General features: G+C 40.5%; 1 protein-coding gene across 2 annotated transcripts in view; it reads left to right on the top strand.

The window, feature by feature from the left end:
- IFTAP (intraflagellar transport associated protein) overlaps positions 1–13,206 on the top strand; it is a 65,715-nt gene extending 52,509 nt beyond the window's left edge. Inside the window, exons 9-10 of one of the 2 annotated variants that reach the window (XR_008466272.1) lie at positions 15–1,396; positions 4,318–13,206. The gene's annotated coding sequence lies outside the window, so the exon portion shown is untranslated. The remainder of the gene's footprint in view (positions 1–14; positions 1,397–4,317) is intronic. The other variant, XR_008466273.1, reaches the window with a different exon arrangement.
- Positions 13,207–17,842: the final 4,636 nt, after the last annotated feature.

Below are 17,842 nucleotides of genomic sequence, written 5' to 3'. Positions count from 1 at the left end.
CCTTTCTTTTCCAGATGGAATTTTACTTCTGGTGCCAAGCACTGAGGAAAAAAAAAGTGTGTGTTTCTTCAAACCACCCCCATCTTATTAACATTCAGAAAGATGTTTGCTGATGTATTCAGTAGGAGAGGAGACTGCTACCTCACAGTAAAGTTTTTCTGTTTTAAATGTTAATTATTTTTAGCACTCTGGAGTTTTCTGTGACCTCTAGGTCATTTTTTTTAAATGATGGTTGATACAATCTCTCAGAAGAAGGGGAGAAAAAAAGTACTTTGCTGGCCTAGTTTCAAGTAACCTCTAAAAGTTCAAGTGGACCAATTACACATAAAGGAACAACAACTTTTGTAAAGCTTCATTTGAATCCCAGAGGGGAAAAATGATAGAAAATCAATTAACTTTCCACATGAAAAAATAGCTCATATTGCTAAGCTTTCCTTGCATAGTTTCTTGATTATGTTTGGAAGCAAATTGCCTTGATTATACCTTTGACGGGAAGGAAAGCCTTTTAATTAATTTAATACATGCTATAGCAGTGCTAAATTGTATCATGGAACAATTAAGTGGGCCTACACCGATATTTTTGCCCTGTTGAAAATGGATATTGCTCACTTAGTGAGTCATGCTCTTGCTGGGTTGACGCAATTATCCGTTCATTGCAGAGCATGTGACATGAAAGCAATTAGCGCCTTATATATAGAAGAGTGGCTAAATGGAGTAAATAAAAGCCAGTTTCAGTGAAGAGTCTGAAATGTCTCCTCTGGTCAAAAATTTGGAGAAATCTGAGCTAAACTTCAGAGCCTGTACCCACACTGGAGACTGAACTAGACCCCCACTAAGGCAACACCTACTTTGGGAATATTCAGACTTCCGATCTATTTTCTATTGGCCCTGGACTGAAACGAGGAGTGGAAGTGATTCCCTGTTTGTTGTGTACTGACAGATGATCCTCAGACTCTTGTGCAGCTATGGACTATCAATAGCAAATTTGTAGCAGCATCTACAGTAGCTGCTTCACTAGCTGCTTCTTAAACCAATTTTTGCCTCAAGCTCTTGGCTGAAAACAATTACATTTGTTGTGTTTGCTGAGAATGGGATTTTTAAATGAAACTATTAATTCAAATGTTCTAAATACTACAAGAAACAACACATTCTATTTCTTTTTTCTTTTTTTTACAAATAATGTGCGTTCTTGTATCATTAATGATGTTACATTATATTGTTCAAAGAAAATAATATTAAGAAACTTCTTGATTTGTCTCTGTTGATAATGTACATTTTCTTGTCTTGCTAAACTAGTACGACTGGGTCACTTTACTTTCCCTGATGGATCTTGCCTGTTGGGAATGTATTTGCTTGCACCATACTTTTCATACTGAGGTCTGCTGGGTCTTTCCTGGTGAGTTTTAGAATCAAATATCCAAGAGCTGAATAATAAAGGAAAGAATCAACCACCAGAGAATCTCTCTTATGAATTCACTCATAGCTTTCTAAACTCAGATAAAATACTATCACACATTTTTCTAATATCCCAAAGCCATAAGCAATAACAAATAAAATCTGTACAAGTGAGGAACAATATTCACATTACATGCTCTCGTTCCTTCTGATTTCTTAGAGAAGAGCCAACTGGTGAGGGTTTTGTTTATAAAAGGAAGCTAGTTACTATGGTTAGGGAAAGACTCGAGGTGGGAGAGGAACCTTTCTTGCAGCAGCGTGAAGGCGAAGCTGCTCTAGAAATCAGTTTTGGGGGGCAGAATTGCCACCGTGAGTGCCATACTGCAGGACTGGTATGTTCTGAGCTAGTGCATTCTACATTATTCAGAGGTTTAATTTAATTAGAAATCTTAGATTTAATAGCCAGCATTTTGAATTGTGACAGAATTGGTCTGGAAAACATCAGTATGCAAGGACCACTGTCAGATGCACTCTCTAGGCTTCTGTACCAGTAAAAATATTTAGTATTGACCAGAATGGCAAAGCCAGTAACCAGAATGGCTGCATGACATTGTCTGGCATTAGGTAGAGAGGTGCAATTTGCACCACTTAATTCAGTAAAGATTGACTTTATCAAGGATAGGTTTCAAATCTGCTTTTGGCTCCCTAAGGGAGCCAATACGGTGAAAGGCCAAACTCAATACCTGCCCCTCCCTGGTCCCAGCTAGTTGCTGCCAGTCTTTTGGACCAGCTGGGGACTGTAGCTTCAATGACCTTGACTGTGATGATCGGGCTTAATTGATTAAGTGCAGTCAGTAAATGTATCTGAGAAAGCAAATGTATTAGTTTTCCACACTTCTGGTACAAACACATACTTGATCTTTGCATCTGTGGCAATGTTGGTCCAATGGTCCAATGTAGCCCTCTACCTTCCCATCAATAGGGTTTACACAAAAAAACCCCTTTTTCATTATTTGAATTTCTTTCCTATCATCACAAATGCCATACATTTATATACTTTTTTAGTTCTCCCAAGTGAAAAATAGCAAAAATATAATGCATTCACACTACTGTATTTTGATTGCATTAAGGTTCTATTTTTAATGTTTAGCCTTCTTCATCAAGAGAAAAAAAAACCCAACTTTCTCATCTTGTTGAAAGGCAAAGATAAATGGTTTGGGATCTCTATTATTGCTGGGATCAGCATCACAGTTAGCCAAGACCTAACCCCTTTGAACGATGGAAGAGTGTGTTGAAGATGATTGAAAATATTGCTGATGCGTAAAGGCAATCATTTATGGCTAATTATTCCCACTGTAACTGGAATGTGATTTCCACTGGGTTACTTTAAGAAAGATGCTACTTGATAGTTTCAGCAAAATACTGAAGAGAGACAGAATTTTTAGAAAAAAACCAACCCTGATCTATCTCAGTTCTTGAGTTTTCCACTTAGGCCTGGGATCATTAATTCTTAGCTCAGGTTGTGCCCCACAAGAACAGACCAGTAAGAGAATCCCAAGTGTGCTCCTAGCTGACTCACTTAAGAGATGAATGGATGATGGGCAGGGTTTAAGGGAAAACTGACAATGAGAGAGAAGAAAGGTCACTAACTAAAAAGTTTTTTTCTCATGGACGAGAAAGATTAAAGGACTGAGAATAAATAGGTGATTCAGTTTGGGAAACAAGATTAGAAGATCAGTGCGGAGCTTGCTGAGCATCACCTAAGAGTTCCAAAATACTCCGGGCGCTGTTTCCCAATATCTAAGTCCACGGTTTTGTTGGGGAGAAGTTACTTAGTTACCCTTAATTTTTTTTTTCATATTTCTCTAAAATAACACGGAAAGAGGGTAACTATTGACACTGTAAAACCAATTCTCAGTGCAGAACACGTGGTGGCAATGTTGCACCACTGCTGAACGACTGTTGTGCAGTGCTTAACTGAGACAATATTAATTTACTGAGCAATAAATAGGTAGATGCAGTAGAGTGCTGCGTTACCCAGGGAATATTATACTTGTACATGGTAGCACTGACTGTGTTTTCTATTAAAATAGAGAGTAAGGTATAGGAAAGATACTTTTTGTCTTTTCTTTTTACCACTTCTATTATTTGCATGCATCCTAAGCACTGGTACAGTTTAAGTTTTGCAGAAATAATGTAGCTGGTATTGGAAAAAGATATGACTAATTAGTTTCATTCAATAAAATCAAATAAACCTGCCTTAGAGGAGCACTTAGGATAACAAAAATCTCTACCCATCACACACAGAGAAACCAGGAACTGTGAAGGTTTCTCCCTCTCAAAAGAAAGCTTTACTGTTCAAACAAGCTAGTCACTTTGAAAAAGATCTCTAGCCTAAATATATAGGTCTCCCTAAATGTCTACAGAGAAATAGTGGCATTGCAGAAGACCTTATCAGGAGAAGTTTTGGGCACACATACGGGTGAGTTTCTGGGGACAGCAGTGATGGACAGCTCTCGGCACAAAACCCCTCAGAGCTGGTGTGCTTTGGCTGAACCCTTCAGGTGATCACTGCAGCAGACCAGCCAAGGGTTCACGCACCCGTGGCTGCTCTCTGTTCAGCTTGACAGGGGCCCTTCAGAGACAGACTGAGTAGGAGAGGACTTACACTAGAAAGAGAATGCTGACTGCCGAGTATTTCAGGTCTCTAGGGCTGTTGTCTTTCATATTTGTCCTGCTTTTGGTGTGCTGTTGCAGCTCCATCAGCTCGGTTCCCAAGCCACGATCTTTCCTGTTTTTTCCTCAGCCTTTGTTGAGCTCTGCGCTCTGGCAGACAAACCCTTCTCTGTGCTTCTGTCACGGCTCAGCTGATTTCCATTTCACCAACGCAAAATTAATGAGTTTTTTTCTTCTGTTTTTCAGCCTCTTGGGCCTAGACATGTTATCAGCCACTGCCGGGTTACTCCGATTGTCCTTAGCTCTAAGAGTCTGGATTCAACTCTAGATCTCGGTGGCAGGAGCAATGCACTCCGCAGGTATCCCCAAACTACTCTCCACAGCACTGGAAGAGGCCTAGGAGAACAGCCAAGCTGTAAGGGCACAAGATGCCTTCTTACAGTGCAAGAAGGAAAATGGAGGTTTTTTCAGCTAACAAGCAATGCCATGCTCTCTTTGTTCTTTTCTCCCCATTCCATTCTACCAGACACAAAAGTAAAATAAAATGAAAAAACCACAAATCCCAAAGCTTGAGAGGAAGCAATCCAAGTAAGCCACACTCAACCAACTGCTTAGATTCATGCTTGGGAGATCAGTACTTTTCAAACTGCTTGGTATAGGTTGATTTTTGTGAGCTACACATACCCACACAGGCCAGCAAAAAATAAATATTAGGAATTAAACAAGTATTTGGATCATGTTGCTGGTAAGGTTGCTGTAAATAAAAGCCAGCTAAAACCACTGAAAATGTGTTGAAGTAACTGATACAGCAATAGCAGGGAAATTCAGTGGTTTTTTTTTCAATGCCTAAAGTCCTTTTTATGTGTACATTTCCAGGATGAAGATCAAGAGCCCTACAATTCCATGTCTTCTTTATTGATTCATAGGAAGCATAGTTTTTTTCTTTCGTGGAAAAAGTCATAATGGAAGTTTTCCAACAACTATTGATCAGGAGTTTGGTACCTTGGTCGTTCCTACCTCTCCCTCTGTCCAACGACCAAGACCAAGGCAGAGAAATAGCTAAGCAAAACATTTGTAATTTAGAAAGAAGGACATTGAGATGATCCGTTCCAAAGTACTTACACATCTTAAATAAAATTCCTGCTAGCTTTTACTTGTTTTCTCCCCTCGCACATAAGTAAAATATTAGTTCCTCAATCTCAAATAAGTGCTAAAACCCCAAACATTTATCAGTTGTTGTATTATTGCTTAGGAATATAAATTATGCTTTTGGCACTTCGTATTAATGGCACAATGATCTTCTGCCACATCTGCCATTGTTTTTTAAAGGACAGTTCGAGTGTCATTTTCATAGTTGAGGCATTAAATCCCCAGGATGCCCAGCAAGGCCTCTTGGTGTAGAGATTTATTTCCACTGAGCAGCTAGAAGTATTTGAGCAAGGGAAAGATATTGAAGAGAAATACAGCAGCTAGAGATAGTAAAGGCAGACACTGTAGAGTACTGATTGAGGGCTAGAAAGTTACAGAGATTGTGATATTTAACACTTGTCACTAGTTCACATCTGATGTACCTTTACACTCCTACCCTGATAATATTTTAGTTGGTCGAGGTTTGGTGGTAACAAACAACAAAATCCATAGTACATCATAGATTTTCTCTTCTGCGGGAACGGCACAGGGAAAAAGTGTGAACTTCACCTACAGATGCTGAATTAACAATCCTGTTTTCATGAAGTACGTAGAAAGGATTTATTGAGTGGATTTCAGACGTAATATAAGCTCTTTTAGAGGCAGAGGGTGATATTTCCATTCACTTCTGCAAATGTGGATGGAATAAAACACGAGTAGTTCAGACAGGACCACGGAAACACAATTGCTCAGCCTGCCATGCAACTAAACCCAGTTTGTCCTCATATGAAGTGACACGGGCTAGAAAATAGCTAGTGGAGAGAACGTGTCTGCTATCCTGATTATTTTTCTCTTTATTCTCCTCTACTACCCTGTGATCACTGGGCAATCTGTTTCGTAGCAAACACCATTTGAGGTTGCATTGTCTTTGGGTCACTTCCTTTTCATGCTTTATTACACGTCAGTGGAAGCTGCTTGCTTTGGGTGGTCTGGGCATCTGCAGCAGTCGCAGAGAGCTCCTGCAAGATGCTTAAAATATATTCCAACATTTTCCATGCTATTCTGTGACAGATGTTTTGTCCAGTCATATTAACCTATTGTCTTGAAAATCAGTTCATGTTAAAGAAAATGCAGATCTCATTTCCCCCCCTTTTCCTTCAAATATCTGTTCTATTGCTTTATTGAGGTCAGAGTAGTGGACAGCAGTAGCATGCATTAATTTTCACTCCTTCCATGAAGATACTATTTTTCTGTTCCCAGTCATATAATATTTTCCAAATTGAAAATTTGGAAAAAATCCTTACTGCTCAGCTTGTGACTCAATCAGTTGGGTTTCTTGCAGTTCTGGGATGAAGTGTATCTGGTTCACTTTATTGATATCACCGGGGGTTTTCATCCTCCCCGCAAGCCGTTATTCTACTTTTGAGATCCTCAGTTCCATTAGCAATTATGCTTTTGCCCTCATGTTCAACATTGTTGTTGCTACTGAAAACAAAGATTGGGTTTTAGTTTGTGGGCTATAAATAGAGTGGTTTTGATCTCCCTGCCATAATCCTTGCCCACTGCATGATGATCCCATTTCTTCTTTCGTTAATATCTGTTATATAAAAAGGATATGTCTGCTTATAAAATGTACTGGTGGCAATGCTGGGAAATGCTTTCAATATAGAAAAGGGCCAGAACACCACTCAGGGGGCAATGATTTCCCTTGAGAATAGAAGCAATGTGAATTAGATGAAATCCAGTAATATAAAGTGAAAGGAAATTCATGCAAGGAGGTATTTGCCAATAACCAGCCCTCCTGGGAACTCACCTTCCAGTAAGAAGAGTGGGAAGGGGACTTTGATGTTATCAGTGTAACAGGACTTCATCTCAGCTTCAAGTCCAGTCGTCTATCTTAGCCTTTTAAAATGTAGGCTTCCTTAGCCAGTAACATCTTGGACAACACAAGGTATTAATGTATTTTTTTCCTCAAGATATGATAAAAGCATGTAGCTGTTCGTTTAGTTTATTAATGGCTCATTGGTGTCTTTGCAATAGAAGATTTTTGCTGTTCCAAACATTTGAAAGACAGAGGAAAAGTCTATTGTCTAAGTTTTTGTTTTCTTTAAATGTTGTTCCTGAAGGCGCATGTATTTGCTTGAAAATAATTGCAAATGTCACAACTCTGATTTCAGCTTATGTGTCGCCTGACTTTCAGGGATAAGGGCATTTAAGTTGCTAGTAAACTCCAGCCTAGAAATACTCTGGCCTTTTCAGTTCCTAAAACATATTTCATAAGCAGCATTTCCCTTCTAGCCTGCAGCAACAAGATTTGACATTTATATATTGCCCCACACATACATCACATAATGTTGCCAGATTCTTTATGATTAACTGATGTAATTGACTTCTGAGATAAAAAGAAATTTATGTGGGAGAATCCACAGAATAAAACAAAGTTTCGATTTTATTCCAAAGTTGAATTAAGAAAAGGGGGAAATAGATCTTTCCTGAGGACAGCCATTCCTTCAGGAAAGCAAGCATAAGAAAAGCCACTGCATCAATACTGGTGAGAAGCAAGGGCATGCCAAATTTATCCCACACGTACATAGACAGTGTATCAGATCGATGTATCAGAGAGAATGCGGGAAAATACAGAAAAGTATCAAGGAAGTGAGAGCAGGTAAGTAGCATTCTCCAACTTTGCAGCAAGTCCTCTGCTCTCAGGAAGGACTGACTCACACTTATTTTTTTGCACTAAACTTTCACTGCTGAAGTATTAAGCTTACTGGTATCATTCCATGCCACATCTCTCTAAATACGCCTCTCTTGCATCTGTATGTGTTCCTGATGTTGTTAAAAAAAAAGACTTGAAAGTATACCGTGGATGTGGACATCACCAAACTTGAAACTGAAATTGCAGCGCAGGGGGTCTCGCATGACATTCTTTTACTACCTGATGCACTGAGTGGGTTTTTGTTACTGTCACTAGGAAAATTGTGCAGTTAAAGCATTGAGCACCACTCCTAACAAACATTTATAATTTGCTTTGAAACGCCTGAACACCTCTGGGCTCACAACTGCAGATTTCTTCAAGAGCTATATTCATTCAATGACATTTTGCGGGAATCTGACAAAATGGGAAACTGCAAGAGCAACCTTCAGACAGCGGTGTAAGCGTAACACACAAGCAGTCAGACAGGAGAGCAGTCATTTGAACATTAGGTATATTTCAGATCTCATTGAAACTATGATGAAAAGAAAAGGCTTTTGTTGGTGTCCTGAAGGCTTTACATCTTTGCTTTGCAACTCTTGCCTTTTACCACCATGTGCCTGGATAAAAGACTATCAGGATGAATATAATGTTCCATTTGCTTGATGATGAAAGGGTGTCAAATTAGTCAGCCTGATAGGAAAATGGCTTTTCTTGATTTATTTATTTTTCCCATTGGAACACAGTGGGATTCTAGAAAATTTATCTTCCCGATGAGGACAAATGGTGAGATCCCACAACTCCAGAGGGACGATCAGTGACGCTGGGGTAATTTGTATCCAGGGAGTGGTGCACTGTGACTCCTATTTGAAGAGTGTAGGAAGTCTATCGAACCTTCCTCGCTGCATATATTAAGAGCTCCTCATTTTGTTTCATATCGTAGCAACTGATTGCAAGGAATGACAGACACTGCACGAACACCCGGCTAGTTAGTTTTTCACTACAGAACAGAACTTCAGCAAAGGGAAATAAATAAGAATACTTCAAGGCCTAAAGAAACCTGTTGTTCTTGTGTTAATAAAAGAAAATTGAACAAAGGAAGGAATAAAACAGAGAAGATTAAGTGACTCCTTATCTCGTGGCGCAGTGACATTTTCTTATCCTTCTCAGAATTCATGGCCAGCTCTAGGAGTTGTGTTAGTAAACTTGTATATTAAAATTCAAACTACTTGCTGAACTTTAAAATATTTTCCCTAATGCCCATTAGATTGAAAAGAAATCTTCATTATTTCTCTATTTGTGAATGGCTTCCTTCTGTCAACGTTATTTTGTGAGTCACCAGTAACTGATGCATAGTTTCACCTTTAGAGTGGTTAGAAATACGAAGTGATACTTACTATGAAGCAAGTAATAATTTATGACAAGGTGTGCAGTATGCAAAATGTCATATAGTTTGCAGAGATTAATGCATGAGCCAAGTGCAAATACATTAACTTAACCAACTATCCGGAAAGCAAGCTTAATGAAAGAAGGAAATGAATGCAACGTAGGAAGAAAAAGGCATTGTAGTGACAGAAAACTGTATATAGCATATGTATTTAATATAGGGACCTCTATGAATGAATAGCTCATCTCTTGAGTTCAAGTACACAGATAGTTGTCTCTGGTACGGATGGTCATATAATTCAGAGTGGGCCAGTTATGCCTGACAATCAAAAACAGAGCACTGAAGGATGAGTTTCATAAAATCATAGAATGTGTTGGGTTGGAAGGGACCTTTAAAGGTCATCTAGTCCAACCCCCCTGCAGTAAGCAGGGACATCTTCAACTAGATCAGGTTGCTCAGAGCCTCATCCAGCCTGGCCTTGAACACTTCCAGGGATGGGGCCTCCACCACCTCTCTGGGCAACCTGTTCCAGTGTCTCACCACCCTCATTGTAAAGAACTTCTTCCTAATGGCTAATCTAAACCTGCCCTGCTCTAGTTTAAAACCATTGCCCCTCAGCCTATCGCTACATGCCCTTGCAAACAGCCCCTCCCCAGCTTTCTTGTAGGCCCCCTTCAGGTACTGGAAGGCCGCTATAAGGTCTCCCTGGAGCCTTCTCTTCTCCAGGCTGAACAATCCCAACTCTCTCAGCCTGTCTTCATAGGAGAGGTGCTCCAGCCCTTTGATCATCTTTGTGGCCCTCAAAGTTTAGCAAATCTTTGTTCCAGTCTGTTCCAGGATGTTCCAAAGTCTGTTCCAGGATGTCACAATTCAAGGTGTGTAATTTCAATGTGTGTTTCTACAATATTTTAAAGCAAATATCCATGTCTCATTCTGCTAAGTCCCATTTCTGCCATACAGATTAGTAGAAAAAGTAAGACAACTCGGTGTCCTCAAGTCCATGCATTTCTAATGAATTGCTGCACGTTCAGATCTTTGGGAATGGTCAGCTTATGCCCTCAGGCACACATGTAAAACCATAACTGCAAATTTTTTGAATATGTGTTGGTGGTCCATCCTGAAGTCAGCTTCAAAAGACTCTACGTTTCTTGGTTACACTCTAAACCTGGCATATTTTCTGTGATAATACCAGAATTTACACTGTTAAGCTCTTAACCTTCACGTCAAAACATTTTCCTCAAAGTCTTCTGTGTTGACACTACATGCCTTACTATTTACTATGATTGGCACACACTAATTTCGGACTTCACAGACACCAGTAAGTTTAGGCTTAATGAAAGCCATCAGAATCTCAAAAAAATGCCATCAGAAATGCAGACCTACCATCTTACTCTCCCTTCCTATAGTGTCTGACTCTGTTTTCCCCCGATACTTCTGGCCTCAAGTACCACAGCTTGTTAGGCTACAGAAGAAGCGAGTCTGTATTTCAGTAACTCTTCTTGGTTGCAGGCCCACAACACCCAGACTTTTATATGAAAGCAGCAGAGACATGAAAGAAAGTGAGTTTGAAGAAACAGGTTTAGAGAGAGGCATCCATTCTGGCTGATGCCCTTCCTCTGTCCTAGAAGCTGTGGCAGTCCCTCCCTGCGTACCCCACAGGCTCTGCCAGTGTGGTTTCTGAAGCTCATTACAAATTGCCATAGGTGATAAAGATGACTAGCTATGTATTTACTCCTGCATTGTGGGCTGCAGTGTGAAATTTAAGAGCCTCCCAATATATAGAAAGTCCAACTAGATGATTGAATGGGCCTTTCTAGTCCCATGAATCTCTGTCTATAGATATATAACCATTAGGATCCTGTTTTCTGTAGACTACACCATTAAATTTATGGGACTTGGCAGTCTGCAGAGGTAGCTGCCATTCTGCGAGAGAGAACAGATGCTGCCTGCTACACTGAAACACACAATACCTTGTTCTGAAAGTATTTGTTGTTCATATTAATCTAAAATAAATCAAATGTATTGGAAACACATCCTAACTTTAGGGGCAAGGACAAATATAACGCAGTCTTGTTTGACTGACTACTCTCCATTTGGAATTTGGAGTAGAAATCATAAAACTGTAACCAGAGGATGTCCATCAGAAATCAAGATTTCCTCCCATGATATTTTGTCTTTTCGTACAGTTTTATTTCCACACTTGCTATTTAGAGTGAAATCTTATACTTAGCCATTCAGACACAGTCTCTCTTGGCAGATAATGTTCTTAGAAACCCCTTATGGAAAAGACTATCACAATGGCTGGGATAATATTAAGACACTGTTAACTTGAATATGCAAAAGTAGAAGTATTAAATCTTACTAATCACTAATACAGTGATTATCCATGTTTCAGGAAAATACAGTTTTAAACTTTTGTATGTGTAATTTAAAAAAAACCAAGACACTAAGAAATGGAAATATTTCCTATTTTAATTCCTGATTTTAACTGACAATAGATAGAACTGCTGAAAACAGGAACTAATTTCCTATATGACTAGCAGAAGAGTAGGTGCTATATGTGGCATAGGAGAAGTGCATTATAGACTGGAAATTGTATGTTTTTAGCAAAATATACCTTGAAAGCCATTACTTGCAATTATTTATTTCTCAGTCACTAAAAATATGTGGTCTGCTTTTTAACTAGCTTATGCATCATTTCCTGAAATAGTTTCTGGGTTAATATGGTTAAAAAAAAGACGATATTCTAGATCTTTTTTTATCCTTTCAAACCACATGTCTACAGCACGCATTTAATTTTGAAACCACATAGTAAAAAGCTTTTTTTGGTTTGTGTTGGCTTGCCTGAAATATGTTGAGAAATAAAAAAAATCACATGTGAAAAAAGTCACATCTTCTGCTCTGTCATTGCTTCAGGGACTTAGATGACATTAGTAAGAAACAATAGTAGCTACTAAACTGGCTTGCACATGGATGAACAGGAACAAAAGTCACCTTGGCTAATGTCAAACAGTGACTCTGAATTTTATAATAAGCCCATTTCTGAGCCCAAGACTCGGGGAAGTCCCTTCAGTGAAAGTCATTCAGTTTCTCCCCACACAAGTTAAAGTCATTTTTTTCTCCTCACACGAGTTAAAGAATCCCACGTTATCCTGCACTTATAGCTCTTGCTAAGCTAATGTGTCTAAAAGGTTTGTGCGCATATTAGAGAAGAAGATAGGTCATATTGGGCAGGCTGGACCGATGGGCTGAGGCCAATGGTATGAGGTTCAACAAGGCCAAGTGCCGGGTCCTGCACTTGGGACACAACAACCCCATGCAGCGCTACAGGATTGGGGCAGAGTGGCTCAAAAGCAGCCCGGCAGAAAATGACCTGGGGGTGTTGGTGGACAGCCGGCTGAATATGAGCCAGCAGTGTGCCCAGGTGGCCAAGAAGGCCAACAGCATCCTGGCCTGTATCAGGAACAGTGTGGCGAGTAGGACCAGGGAAGTGATCATCCCCCTGTACTCGGCACTGGTGAGGCCCCACCTCGAGTACTGCGTTCAGTTTTGGGCCCCTCACTACAAGAAGGACATTGAGGTGTTGGAACGTGTCCAGAGAAGGGCTACAAAGCTGGTGAGGGGTCTGGAGGACAAACCTTATGAGGAACGACTGAGGGAGAGGGGGTTGTTTAGCCTGGAGAAGAGGAGGCTGAGGGGAGACCTTATCACCCTCTACAACTACCTGAAAGGAGGTTGTAGAAAGATGGGGGCTGACCTCCCTGGTGACAAGTGATAGGACAAGAGGAAACGGGTTCAAGTTACGTCAGGGGAGGTTTAGATTGGATATTAGGAAACATTTTTTCACTGAAAGGGTTATTAAACATTGGAATAGGCTGCCCAGGGAGGTGGTGGATTCACTATCCCTGGAGGTGTTTAAAAAAAGGGTAGATGTGGTACTTAGGGACATGGTCTAGAAGTGGCTTTTGTCAGGGTCGGTTAAAGGTTGGACTTGATCTTAAAGGTCCCTTCCAACCTCAGCAATTCTATGATTCTATGATTCTATGATTCCTCTCAAATACGTTCTGAAGGCTACCTTTTGCCTCACTGTTATAAAATTCATTAATTGATATTTCTTAACAATGCGTTCTCTCCCGCCTTTTGTCATGTACACTGGCTGTTTCAATTGTACCTAATCATAATTTTCAAGTGTTGTTCAAGCCACGAGGGAGAAACTGTACTGACAATAGTGCTAAGCATTGTTTGCTTCTGGCAATCCAGAGAGATTTGTTGGTTCATTTCACTTCCCCACAGTAGCCTGATGATACCCATGCTGCCTGATAGTTCTCAAAAGAAAAGCATTAAAAAGTACCTACTTTTTAACTGTAACTAGAGCCTGTTTACCTCATTGTTTCTTTTTGTATCATTCTCCTTGGAATAACTCTTAAGCTGGCATTAAACTCTCTTCAGTTATTATTGTTTATATTTAGGATATAGAAGGCTGTTCAAGGAATCTACTCCTGACTCACACTGGGAAAAATAGTGAATTAAGCCATATATATTTAATGGATGAAAATCCGTAAGATATCTTTTATTAATGTATGTCTATTGATATTCAATTCTTCATTCCATTTTGTTGAAAAAACTTGGCACACTGAATCCTGTCGCTTTTAATTATACTGCGTTTTCATGCTTGCTATGCTTTTTCTTGAGGTTTGCCTCGAGGACTCTCCCAAAATGAGACTGGCTGCCCAGCCGGAGAGCCTGCCTGCCAGCACAGCCCAAGGGCACGCTCTGGATCAGGACTGGCTGCCGCCCCGTGCCGGGGCTCTCCCAGCAGCGTGGCCGCAGCGGCACACGCCTGGCCAGGCAGGCTGCTGCACGCACGGCCGTGGCAATGGGAGGCCGTGGCAATGGGAGGGAATCACGGCTTCTTGGAAACTGCTCTAAAGTGGCAGGGCTCCTGTCTCAAGGGACAGCAATTGTAGTCCAGCGGGGGGCATGCTCTCTTGTGAAGAACACTGTAAACTTAACATTGGGCTGTAGGCAGGGCGGAAAGAGAAGAAAGGAGACTTGAATGCATTGAAGGACTCAAAAGAAGGAATGAGGACTCACTCTGTAGCATGATGCTTCCCATGTCTTTCTCCAAATCACTGTGGTGGAACCATTTGGTCCTCTTGAGGAGGGCAAACCCTCCTGAGATCAACTTGGGCAAGGTTGGCTGAAGGGACCCCATCCTATTGTTTGCATGGCTTTCAGTTTTTCTAGTGGCTTACAAATACCCAAAGGTTTATATTCACCTTCAGGGGATGGGCTGCTTCCTTTGCTCTCCCTTGGCACACGCTGTTGGATGTCCTCCACAGTGCACTAAGAGGGCAGAAAGCCATCTGGATCAAGTAGCTAGTCTCGTAACAAGGCTACAGGGATGTACAAATGGACCCAACTATGTGTGAGATCAGTGTCTGCATTCATGAAATCAGACAGAGCTTAACAGGTGCAATTAGGCATTTCTACTCGGTAAGTTTTGGAACAGCCTCTGGGTTTGGTTATATAGTTACATGGTTTTGGTATCCATTTCCTTCTTACACATGTTGTGAAATTAGATGTCTTTCATAGAGGTGAGGTTAACAATGAGCAAAAGTACTAGTTTCTTTTATCTTCTACTCAGTAAATGTATTAAGATTTTTCCTAATTTAATTGACCAAGAAATGATATAGCTTTATAATTCTGTTAATTTTCTGATGTGTTAACTTTTGATCTCATTATGTTTGACTATGTCTATTATAAACTGAATCAGCATCCACAATAGCATAATTGCACAATAGGCCTGCATAGTATTTATTCCACAGTTTGGGGCTGTCGTGGTTTAGCCTCAGATGGCAACAAAGAACCATGCGGCCACTCTCTCAAACTCCCCCCATGGGGAGAGAATCAGAAGAAAAAGGCAAAACTTGTGGGTTGAAAAAAAGGTAATTTAACAGACCAGCAAAGGGAACTGGAAAACAACGACAATAACACGGATAGAGGAAAACAACAACAATAACACGGATAGAGGAAAACAACAAACACAATAACGGTACATCCACTCACCGACCGGACCTGGGATGCCCCAGCTCCAAGCAGCGACTTCCTGCCCCCTCCCGCGGCAGCTCCCGGCTACAGACTGGGCATGGCTCACATGGGATGGAATACATGGGATGGAATACCTGTGGCCCTGCCAGAGCCTGGGGAGAATTAACCCTATCTCCGCCAGAACCAGACAGGGGCTCATTTGAATTTTGAGATGTAGTTGTCCACCAGTTCTCTCTGTTTCTTGAGGAATAGTAGTGAAAAATACTGTAAGAAAACTGTTTCATGAACTTTTGTTTCAATTATTTCTATTTTGTCTGCTAAGAAAAACACAAACTGCTTCAGGTAAATATTTTATTATTTGATGAATCTCTTCAATTGCCTTAAAATCAATCTTTGAGAGGCAACTGTGTACTTCAGTCCCTTTTGTTTCTGATCAAACATATCCAGAGTACTAGTACCATCTGTATTCCTTCCACTTAGCTTCATAACTTTTCTTTCATGTCATTTATCTTATAGACAGAAATTGAGCTGTATTCTTTTATTATTTTGACTAGTTCTCGGGTTGATTCTGAAGGGATTGAAATATCCTATACCTATAAAACGGAAATTTTATGAATGACATTTTGTGGTTTTATTGCCCTTGTTTTTTCTCCCTCTCTCTTAGACTGTCTGTCAGTGGTTCTGCTGACATGGCAAAAGGTGCCAACAGATACCCCATTGTGAATAGGGCTCAGCATAAATAACTGGGCTGAATGTGGTATGTCCTTGCTCCTTCTTACACCATCTTCCATCTCTCCAAATAAAAAAATGGAGCGAAGCATAGGGGATGCTGGGAGTCATGTTTCTGAAAGACAGATAGTACAGGGATTAAATTTCCACAAGGGTGTAGGAAGGGGGGCGACCTTCCCTACAATCTCTAAATTGCAGCAAGAAAGTCAGAGACATAGGGGAGAAATCTAAATCTCAGAAGATCCTCTGAGAAGGAGATTTCCGTGGTTATCCTGCACAAGTGGGTGGTGAAACATGTCAATTCACCAGCCTTTTTTGCCACAGGATTCTTTCCTCTTTTTGGAGTGAAGCCAGATCTGCAACTAGCTAAAAATCTGGCTCCTTTTAAGGACTCCGAAAATCAAATATGGAGAGTCTTCTATTTTCAACAAGTGCTCAAAACATGCAGAAACTGTATGCTTGTTGGTAGACAAGCAGATTTCAGAGTGTAATGTATATCTCTACTGTTACATTTCTCTCCTCTCCCTCCCAAATTGTAAGAATCTTACAAAAACCACTGCAAAATCTTTCTGGCTCAAAAAGTAATCAGGCAGTCATGAATAAAGACACAGAGTTTGGGTCAAGTAGGTGTCAATACAGCTGGTTTCTTACGTGTTTTATAATACTTTATAGTACAGTGTTCTTTCATGTGAGGGTGAAAAGGAACTGCCTGTGTCATGGATGTTGAATGCTGTGATTTTTCACAGTGTATCACAATTACTGAAAAACTTCTGGCTAAATAATCATGGTCAAGACCTTAGAATTTTACATTTCATGTCTCCTGTGTGATGGTTTAACTGATAGAACAGACTGCTGTATGAATCATGAATGGAATGGAAACCACTAAAATTACGTTCTCACAAAGCTACTGGTTAGATCAGAAATTTCTCTCTCATTCTTTGCGATTTCCCTGTGGCTAAGGCCAGCTGTAAATTATAATGGTATGAGATTACTATTTCCTTGAACCTCCAAAAGTGACTAATTGCTGGAAATCACCAGCAAGTCACTCCACACAACCTGCATTGTGCCCTACCTACCTATAGGGATGCCAGGGACTGTACACAAAAAACACTAGATAAGTGTGCAGATGGAGTATACTGCATGGGCTGCATACACAGCCACGTATCAATTCAGCCCCAAACCTTCCTTTTAGAAAACATACAGTCCTATGCATGAATCACAGTTGAATGAAAGATGTGGTATGGGATTTTACTAATCAGAAATGGTTTGTTTCTCAAATTTAACAGACTTTTAGCAAAGATATAGGTGCTTAGAAAGGTATGGTTTGTAATACAGATTTATTGTAGAAAGGAGAGGAGAGGAGAGGAGAGGAGAGGAGAGGAGAGGAGAGGAGAGGAGAGGAGGGGAGGGGAGGGGAGGGGAGGGGAGGGGAGGGGAGAGGAGAAGAGGGGAGGGGAGGGGAGAGGGTATCTGTCAGCTGCTTCTTCAGTCATTATCTCAGATCCAACTCTAACATCAGAAGAAGGTCACATTCACAAAAGAAAACAGGGGTTTTGGTAACTGTAGTTATGGGCACAAAGCTGATAATTGGGATGATTGAAATTCAGTCCTAATCCTTACTGGGAAATAGTTACATTTGATATAGTCCAATGAAAGGCACAATAGCATAAGGACAGATGGGTGCAAAGACTGTGAGAGCTGGTGGGTGGGTAGAGCAGATGGAGGGCTGCAGTGTAAAGCATCACTGGGAAATGCCACTGATGGGCAGCGTTAGTGTGGAA

The sequence above is a fragment of the Rissa tridactyla genome, chromosome 4, assembly GCF_028500815.1.
Source record: "Rissa tridactyla isolate bRisTri1 chromosome 4, bRisTri1.patW.cur.20221130, whole genome shotgun sequence".
Lineage (NCBI taxonomy): Eukaryota > Metazoa > Chordata > Aves > Charadriiformes > Laridae > Rissa > Rissa tridactyla.
Note: the sequence above shows the minus strand (reverse complement) of the source record. Positions and strands in the feature narration are given on the sequence as shown.